At 40.3% G+C, this 9,856-nt stretch overlaps 1 protein-coding gene across 8 annotated transcripts in view; it reads left to right on the top strand.

The window, feature by feature from the left end:
- Nucleotides 1–951: 951 nt before the first annotated feature.
- KLHL8 (kelch like family member 8) overlaps nucleotides 952–9,856 on the top strand; it is a 46,778-nt gene continuing 37,873 nt past the window's right edge. Inside the window, exons 1-2 of one of the 8 annotated variants that reach the window (XM_059066415.2) lie at nucleotides 1,037–1,200; nucleotides 2,363–2,465. The gene's annotated coding sequence lies outside the window, so the exon portion shown is untranslated. Of the gene's footprint in view, nucleotides 1,201–2,362; nucleotides 2,466–9,856 lie in introns of all 8 variants that reach the window. The other 7 variants (XM_067036032.1, XM_067036035.1, XM_059066417.2 and 4 more) reach the window with 7 other exon arrangements.

Here is a 9,856-nt window from a genome sequence, read left to right as displayed (position 1 = left end):
TAAATATAAAATAAATAAATTATTTTTTTTAAAAAGTTCAGATTATAAAAAATTCTATTAGAACATGGTCTTACTAAATATATAGTATTACATCATGCTTCCAGACAAATTTTACAATTTGTGTGTGTGTGTATGTGTGTGTACACTAAAACTGGTCTTGGTCTATTTTTCAAAATGTATTTACATTAAATTTGCAAAATATAATGTTCTGAAGAGAAATATTCTGAAGTATTAATATTTATTTCTATTTCTGCTATTAAAAAATAAAAGTGATTTTTTTTCCCCTAGAAATGAAATTTCAAATCAAATAGTCATTTTGGGGTTTTTACATAAGATGCTAATGTTAAAAAAAAAACTCTTTTCTAGCAAAATCAATCCAAACCTATGTGTTAATATTTATAAATGTACCTAGGATTGAATTTATTCTGAAACAGATTCCTAGGGTTGTGAAAGCTAGAGATTGCTCTAACAAAAGACACATTTAAGAGAATATCCTTCTTCAAAGTTTTTTCTTTGCTCTCTCATTATCCCCCTCCTCCTACATTTCATTGACTTTATGGAAAAATCAGTTTATTTCAAACATCATTTTTACTTGCAATGGTATTTAGCAGCGAGTGCTTAGGTCAATCAACTGCTTCCGTGGGCTTATAAACTGTGGTTATGCGCCTATAAACACCAGCTGTTTTATATATCCTTTGTAGAGCCTGTGGAGAAACTAAGAGCAATAAAAGTAGAAGCTTTTTTATTCTTTTTTTTTTTTTTTTTAGAGACATAAACCTTAAGAACCCTCACCATGATCAGGAGGGGACTTATAGGTATTTATGCCGTGGCCTATCTAAAAATGTGTTTTGGGGACGGCCGCTAGGCCCTGGCCCGTCAGCATCCGGCAGGATAACGCTCCCATCGGGTGAAAACTCCCGCTACCCAAGCGGAGCTGCGCTCGGAGAGCACATGGGGCGGGGGCGGACCCCCGGAGGAGGTAATTGGAAACCACACTTCCCAGAGTGCTGTGCGCAGGCGCGGGCGAGAGGAAGCCAGGCACTGGCTGGGCTCAGCGGGGCCGCGCAGAAGAGCGCGCGTCCGTCGGATTCTAGCGCGGGGCTGGTACGGCGCAGATCGGGACTGCGGGAACCTGATATCGCGGCTGCATCCTTGGCGAGGCCGGGAGGAACCGAGCGGAGGGACGAACCGAGGACTGAGGTAACCGGACGCTCGTTCCCCCTCACTCCCCTCTTCCTTTGTGCGGTGCTGTCCCCTCCTGCCAAGTCCTCCCTCACCACAAATCGTAGCGCCGCCCGGGCTCGCGCCTGTGGCGTGGGGAAACTCCAGCCCTGCGCGCAGTAACCCAAACTCCACAGCTGAGAGGGTTTGGGCCCATTAAACCGCTGCACGGTTTCTGTCGGTCCCACGGGGTTGCGTTCCCCGAGGGAAACCCCAGCCTCTGGCTCTGTCAGCCTCGCCAGCGGCCTCTTGGCTCGCTCCTCTGGGTCTATCGAAGAAGTGAGGGGCAAGCAGGTGCTTTGCGGGGGTCCCGGGCATGAACACTGCGGTGCGGCGGGCGCGGGTCCGGGGTCCGGGGAGGGCGGCCCTACACCCCCGGGACCCGCGGCCTGTGGGGTGGGGCAGGCAGGCTGACTCCGGGCCCTGCGGCGCCGGACGCGCGGCCCGCCGGGGGGTTAACCACGGTCCGGGATGCTCGCTCCGGGGGCTTGCTGCTCGCTCGGAGGGTTAGCCGCCCCTCCGGGACTGGCCCGCCTGAGGGGTTCGTGGCCCGTCGGGACTGGCCGGTCCGCGGGGCTCGCTGAGGATCGGACTGGCCGGTGCTGGGGGCTTGCAGCCCGCGCCCGGTGGACCATCCGCGGGGGTGGAGACCGGATCGAAGAGTGCCTCCCGGTGTGACACTAGAAACTGCAGCCTCTTTCAAAACACGCAGCTGCTCAGTGGAGTTGTTTTACAGTCGCGGATGCCTGCTCTCTCCTCCTTTCTCTCAGTTCTGGGCTTAGCTTGCTGGTTTCCTGTGGGAGGCGATTTATCTACTTCGCTCGAGTTTTCTAGCCCGGGGCTGGTCCTTTACTGGATACGCACTGTCCTAGCGTTTGGGTGCCTGAGTTTGAAAAGCTTTTTATGTTTTCGCACTTGGCAGTGTTGGATCGGATGACTTTTCGTAGAAAATTGAACTTTTCTCAGTATTCCCTCTAATCCGCATTAATAGCATAACTATGTTTGGCCCTTTACCTTATGCTAATGTTACCACTTTGGGAGGATTCTTTGGGAAAAAGTTCTTGAAAGAAACTGGTTCGACACGGTATTTTATTTGCTCGTTGCACGTTTTTTTCTTTGCATTGTTTTTTTTCCTGTGTAGGTTGATACTTGCTCGACTCTTGGTGTTCTTCATTTTCGTTCTATGAGGAAATCCTTTAACTCCACCTCCCTCGAGTCTTGATCCTGCCAGAGGGTAGACTTGGGTAAGCGGAGGATCTCTACTTGGCGGTGGCTTTTTTCATTGGCTGCTGCTTTTCCTCCTCCTTCCTAGGGGCACCCACTTTAGTTTGTCAGTCAACCTATGACCTACTTCAAACTTTCAGTCACTTTGTATATCGCCCTTAAGATGCGAAGAGTATGAACATAAATATCAAAAGAAATCTTAGGATACCATTCTCTATTGCATTTAGATTCATCATGTTAACAGTTAAAGCTGTTAATTCTTTCAGCATTTGATAAGATTACTATTGTTTTCTAAGATGATAATATGTTCTGTAATAATTGCACATTCTGTATCCTGGCAGGAAATTTAATTCACAGCGAGTGAGGGCAATTTTAAAAAATACTATTTCCTCATTTGTTAAGAAGAAAGTGAGGTAGATAAATTAGACCCCCCCCACCCTTTATCAAAATAGTTTATATTTAGAGCAGTTTTAGGTTCATAGCAAATTTAAGTGGGAGGTACAGATTTCATATACCTTCTGCCCCCATATGCCTCCTGCCTTGCCCTATGTATGCACAGTCTCCCCTAACAAAATCCCCACACTAGAATGGTACTTTTGTTACACTCGATGAACCTGCATTGATACATCATCACCCAAAGTCCAGAGTTTACATGAAGGTTCACTCTTGGTGTTGTACATTCTGTGGGATTAGACAAATGACCCTTTGTCAAAAAATCAAGAACTCTTTTTTTTTTTTTTTTTTTTTTTGCGGTACGCGGGCCTCTCACCGTTGTGGCCTCTCCCGTTGCGGAGCACAGGCTCCAGACGCGCAGGCGCAGCGGCCACGGCTCACGGGCCCAGCCGCTCCGCGGCACGTGGGATCCTCCCGGACCGGGGCACGAACCCGTGTCCCCTGCATCGGCAGGCGGACTCTCAACCACTGCGCCACCAGGGAAGCCCATCAAGAACTCTTTTAAGAGTTATAGAGAACTGAAAATGGGTTTGTCATTTTGAAAAGATTAAAGGGGCTATTTTGAACGTCCTAAAATTAATTTAAAATAGCTTTTGTGTTTTAAAACATTGGATATTTAAACTGGTTTCTTATATTTGAATTTTCAACAGAGTCATTTAGTTTTGTGTATTAAGAACTAAAGACTTGAGGGAGAAGAAATGCTTCGTAGAATAAGAAAATGTCATATATTTCAGTCCTGAAACTCATTAGCTTGAGAGTTTCTTCACTTTTCTGAAAAACATGTTTTATGTAAACCAATGAAGCAAGAGGAAATGGAACATTTGAAATATACTTAAAAAAAAATCATGTCAATATTCAAGATACAACTACACTAAAATGTGACCCATTAGGCTTTTTTAAAAAAAATCTATTTTATTTGTGTGAGGGGCTCTTGTGGAAGCATCAGGATATAATAACATATTGAGCTCAGTTCTGGAACTAGGCAACTCTGGATTAGAATACCAGCTCTTCAGTTGTTGGCTGTGTGACTCTGTCAAGTTATTTTCTGAACCTCTATTTCCTTAGCTGTAAAAGGGGGTAAAAATATTCATTTTTATAATGTGAAGTCATTTTATAAACTGTAATGCACTAACATATTCATCAGTATCATTAGTCACATGCTATATTTCAAAATGTTGTCAGTGTAGTTTATTTTCTGTTGAATACTGCTTATGTAAGTACTGTCACACTATTTTTTTTAAGGGTTGGCTGTACAAGAGAGTTCATTGTTTGGTTATGAATAATTTAGTTGGTTCTTGTGAGTCAGAGGTAAAATTATGGAAGAGGGTCAAAGGGACCTTAAGAAAATTTCTACTTTGTCTGTGGTTCTTAACCTGGATCTATGGATGTGTCCATAAATGGTCTTAAGAGTCTGAATTCTGTGTAAATTTGTGTTTTTCTGGGGAGAAGACCCACAGCTTTCAATGTATGTTTAAAAGGAGTTCACAACCCTTTTAAACTGAACTGAAGCATTAGCTTCAGTTATCTAAGGAGGTTTCTTTACTAGATATTTTGCAGATTATTTTTAAAATTTTTTTTTGATAAAGGAAAGTGAACAGAATTTTGTGTGTTTGTGTATGTGTATACAGATAATTTTTGAAGCACCGTGAGTGCCTGTTTTTCTTCTAGAAATAGAGGTTGATATTTTTGATATCTTATGTTCATACCAATAAGAGTGCGGCTGCTTATACCTGGAGCACACACCACTGATTGATCCATTATTGTTAGGCAGATAATGTCCACTCCTCCTCCTACCCCTCCAGCCTTGATGGGCATTAAAATGCATGGCAAAGAATGTCACCCTAATGCAATCCAGCATGTTAGAATATGATTTTGAAATGCTAAAAGATAATTTGGTTTGTTTACTCTAAAATTTGGACTTTTTTTCTTTTCTAAACAAAACACCAAATGCTAAAGAAAATTAAGTATTTTCTCTTCCAAACTAGATGATGATACTTACATAGTATATTTATGTTGTAATATTTCTCCTTATATAATACGGAATGTGAAGTTATATTGAATCCTAATTGATGATCATTTTAACATTCAGCATTGCTAGTTTGGAAAGAATGTGAAATTTACAGTCAGCTTATGTAGATTAAATTTTAATTTGTGATTTTAATTATGACATTTAAAATTAATCTTATTTGCATTTTGGGAATTTCAGAAGTAGGTTAGTGTTCTAAGTTTGAGTTCATTCCTGTAATAGCGTTTGGAAGTAAGCTGTATCAAACTGCCCTATTTTCTTTGTTAGTGATAGATTACTGGGCTATAAGGCTTTACAGTGTGAAGCCAACTTCTGTTTCTGGGTCAGTTACCAGTAGCAGTCACAAGGTCTGAAGAGTATGAGGTGGATCAAGTGATGGTATACAAACTTATGAATGAGTGTATCCAGTAGAGTAATGTCTTTTTAAAAATAATTAATTAATTAATTTGTTTATTTGTCTGCGTCGGCACGCAGTTGAGGCACGCAGGATGTTCATTGAGGCATGCGGGATCTTTTGTTGAGGCGTGCGGGTTTTCTCTTCTGTACTTGTGGTGCACCGGCTCCAGGGCGCGTGGGCTCTGTAGTTTGCGGCAGGTGGGCTCTCTCATTGAGGTGCATGAACTCAGCAGTTGTGGCCCTCGGGCTTGGTGGGATCTTAGTTCCCTGACCAGGGATCGAACCTGCGTCCCTTGCATTGGAAGGCGGATTCTTTACCACTGGACCACCAGGGAAGTCCCCCTCTTTTTGTTTTTCTTTTCCCCTTTGATATTGGTATTTTCATTTGATATCTGAATGCTTTTCAAAGTTCAAGGTTCTAAATAAATACTTGGGGATTTATAAAGTAGCAGAACTAGTTTAGCTCTCTAGATTTGCACTTTATAAAAGTAGTCTGAGAGGTCTGTATGGATCTTGAAGATCAGTTAGAGATGAATGTTAGCATTTGCATAGTGTGTGTATATCTGTATACACACACACATATATATAAAAGTCACTGTGTTGATCTTTAGTTATTTTAATGCAGAGGATTGCGTATTTCTTTAATAATGACAGTTTGAGTTAAATTAATTGGATACAGAAAACAGGAATCATTTTAGCAAAAATTTTATCTATGGAAATACTGTCATGTTAAGATCAGTGATTTTATAAGGGAAAAGAATCTGAAAAAAAAAATACGTATAAGTGAATCACTTTGCTGTTCACCTGAAACAAACACAACATTGTAAATCAACTATATTTCAATTTTTAAAAAATCAGTGATTTTATGTGTGTTCTCTTACTCTTGAACTTAAAAAAAATTCAATAACATTTTCTGTATGGGGAGAATATTATTAACATCCATATTTTAGTTCTTAAAATCTATACATACCATACAAAGATGTAGTTACACTCCCTGTACAAAGACAGTTAATGCAATCTTTGGCCTAGTGTTAAGAGTTTTGGCTGTATAGTCATGCAAGCCTGTGTTGAGTCTTGGGCATTGCCACTTAATAACTGTGTGACCTTGGGTAGATTTCTTAATTTCTGTGAGCCTTATTGTCTACAACTGTAAATATAGGAATAATACCTCTGAATTGTCCTGAGGAGTGGAATGAAGAAATGTGAAATATCTAACTCAAATAATAGCAGTTACTTGTATAGCTTTTGTGCCAGACAATTTATTAAATCAGTCCTTATAACAATTTTATGAATTATGAAGTTTGTACTGTAACTGTCCGCATTTTCACAGGTGAAGAAACTGAGGCTGATAAAAGGTTATATAATTTAACCAAAGTCATACAGTCATACATACAAAGTAGATAGTAAGCACTCAACTAATGCTGACTGTTGTTTATTTTTTTAAAAAGAAAGACTTAGAGTAATATAGCCAGTTCTCATCTTTTGCTGTCGTGATAAATGAATCTGAATGTAGATCATTATATAGCATATTTTATTTCTTTGCTGGAAAAAAATGTTGATTGGAGGATTGTGTTCCTCACCAAGGGCTGAGGATCACATAATTTGTAAAAGTAATAATGTCCATTTATTCAATGCTTGCTGTGAACTAGATACAGGGCTAAGTACTTATACTACTTCATTTATCCTTCCCAACAGTCTTACAGAAAGCTGAGGCTCAGAGTGATTTTAAGTGACTTGCCCATGGTTACACAACTAGTAGGGAATCTCAAAACTGGCTCTAAAGTCTGCTATTAACCACTAGTTTATATGCCTTGTGTTAGATATGACTATAGATTTCTCTAAAAAGAAAGGCAGCAGCTTAAATAATTTTAAATAGGAAAAAGTACTCTCATAGTTTAGAACTAGAAGTACAGTAGGCCCTCTGTATCTGCAGATCCCATATATGCAGATTCAAGGAAACTCAGATCGAAAATATTCAAGAAAAAAAATTCCAGAAAGTTCCAAAAAGCAAAACTTGAATTAGCTGTGCTTTGGCAACTATTTACATAGCATTTACATTGTATTAGGTATTATAATTAATCCAGAGAGGATTTAAAGTATATGAGAGGAGGATGTACATAGGTTATATGCAAATACCATTCCATTTTATATAAGGGACTTGAGCATCCTTGCATTTTGGTACGAAGGGCCGTGTCCTGGAACTAATCCCATCCCTCAGGATATCAAGGGAAGACTGTAAACAGCGATTTCCCAGATCTGTGGTTTTGTAGGCCAAACCCAGCTTGCTTCTGGTTGTGTAGTTTTATTGGAACACAACCACACTCATTACTTTAATATCTATGGGTGCTTTCCTACCACAATGGCATAGTTGAGTAGTTGTGACAGTCTCAATGACACATAAAGCCTGAAATATTTACTGTCTGGCCCTTTACAGAAAGATTGTTGATCCCTGACCTAGACCAATGCTGTTCTTTTATAAATGAAGAAACTGAGACATGAGAGATTAGGTAACTTCCCAATAATGCAGTTAGTTAAAATCCAATTCTCCTGATACCTGACTCACTGTTTTTTCTCCTATACCATGCTACTACTTCTTTTTTTTTTTTTTTTTTTGCGGTACGCGGGCCTCTCACTGTTGTGGCCTCTCCCGCTGCGGAGCACAGGCTCCGGATGCGCAGGCCCAGCAGCCATGGCTCACGGGGGCCGCTCCGCGACATGTGGGATCTTCCCGGACCGGGGCACGAACCCGCGTCCCCTGCATCGGCAGGCGGACTCCCAACCACTGCACCACCGGGGAAGCCCCATGCTACTTCTTCAGTCCTATAAAATCAACAAGTGTACCATATAATCTTTATATAAGGGACTTTAAAGTATTATAAAATGTTTATAATATATAGGAATATTTAACCTAGTTAAAACAGAATGCTAGCTATAATAAGAGTAAACATTTAGTCATTTCTCTTTCTTTCTTAGAATTTGAAGAGCTTTGGGATTATACTTTGTATAGCCCATGCCTTAAAGTTCTGCAGCCAGCTTTAAACTTATATTTCCTTATTTTCCTTCACAAATTTCTCTGTAAAAAAAATAGAGGCTTTGGAATTGTTTCATTAATTGATTGTAAACAGCAGTTCAAGTTAGAAACCTATCACATATACATCTATAAAATACAGATCATACAGTTTGTACCCAGTTTTTTCTACTTACTGTTACATTATCCATGAAGTTTTTAAGCATTGAGGTGATGTGATCAGATTTGAATTTGGGAATGATAACTGGCAGCAGTAAGAAGGATGTATTGGGGAGAGAAGAGGCTGTGGGGAGGCTATAATAATAACTGTGAGATGATGGGGCCTATGACTAAAGTGGTGTGGCTGGAGAAGCAAGGCCAACAATATGAGAAAAATTTAGGGAGCAGAGTGCATGAAACTTGGTTATAGTTGGATAAAGTAGAATGGGAACTGAGTACATGTGAGCTATTGCATTCAATGGGGAGCCCTCTTGATCACGAAGGCTAGTTTAGGCTCTCCCATAATATCCAGCATATTTCTCTACTATTGCCTTTACCACATTATTATTATCACCTGTTTGTGTCCCCTCTAGGTGATTCAAGCTCCTTAATGGTGAGAATTATGTCACGTCTTATTCATCTTTTGGGGGGACAGATTACGCTTTTGCATACTTTTTTTTAAAAGGAAAATACAAGAGATAGATTGGTTAAGGTATTAGGATCTGACTCTTGAAGCATTTTAATGAGTCACTTGTTTTTCCATTCATTATAATCTCATCCATCTAGAGGATTGATGATGCGGCCTTTTTTATTGGCTCTGGACGCACAGGCCCAGCGGCCATGGCTCACGGGCCCAGCCGCTCCGCGGCATGTGGGATCTTCCCAGATGAGGGCACGAACCCGTGTCCCCTGCATCGGCAGGCAAATTCTCAACCACTGCGCCACCAGGGAAACCCAGATGCGGCCTTTCTTAAGTGTGCTGTATCATCGTCTGAGAGATTTTCGTCTGGGCCACTAACAACAACACCATTCTTCAGATTTTGTTGTGGGTACTTCGTTGGTGTGTAATACATGTTATTTTTGCATGTATCTTAGTAGCAAAACATAATACAGCCTCACCTATTGTGGCTACCTGCCTTTCTTGAGTCACATAAAGTAGAGCTTTTCAGATGCTGTAGTGAAAAACTAGTTTGTGAACTAATACTTTGGTAAAGACAACAAAAATAAATTAATTACTGGAAAAATGAAATGAAAAAAGGACACACAAAATTCAAACTTCAATATTTTATGAAATTCAACAGACATAAAATTACTTTCAAATATAACTTGCTATCAGAGTTTCTAGACACTCCATTTGTGTACTACCTCACTGCAGACCTGTTTAAAAAAAACGTTTGTGGACCAGATCCACTTTGAATAGTACTGCTAGTACTGCTGTAAAGCACTTTGTTGTTGCTTTTCATATTCATCTTTGAATTTCCAGAACCTGCAATATAACATGTGATGACTGATTGAATGATTAATATAAG

The sequence above is a fragment of the Kogia breviceps genome, chromosome 6 (assembly GCF_026419965.1).
Source record: "Kogia breviceps isolate mKogBre1 chromosome 6, mKogBre1 haplotype 1, whole genome shotgun sequence".
Lineage (NCBI taxonomy): Eukaryota > Metazoa > Chordata > Mammalia > Artiodactyla > Physeteridae > Kogia > Kogia breviceps.
Note: the sequence above shows the minus strand (reverse complement) of the source record. Positions and strands in the feature narration are given on the sequence as shown.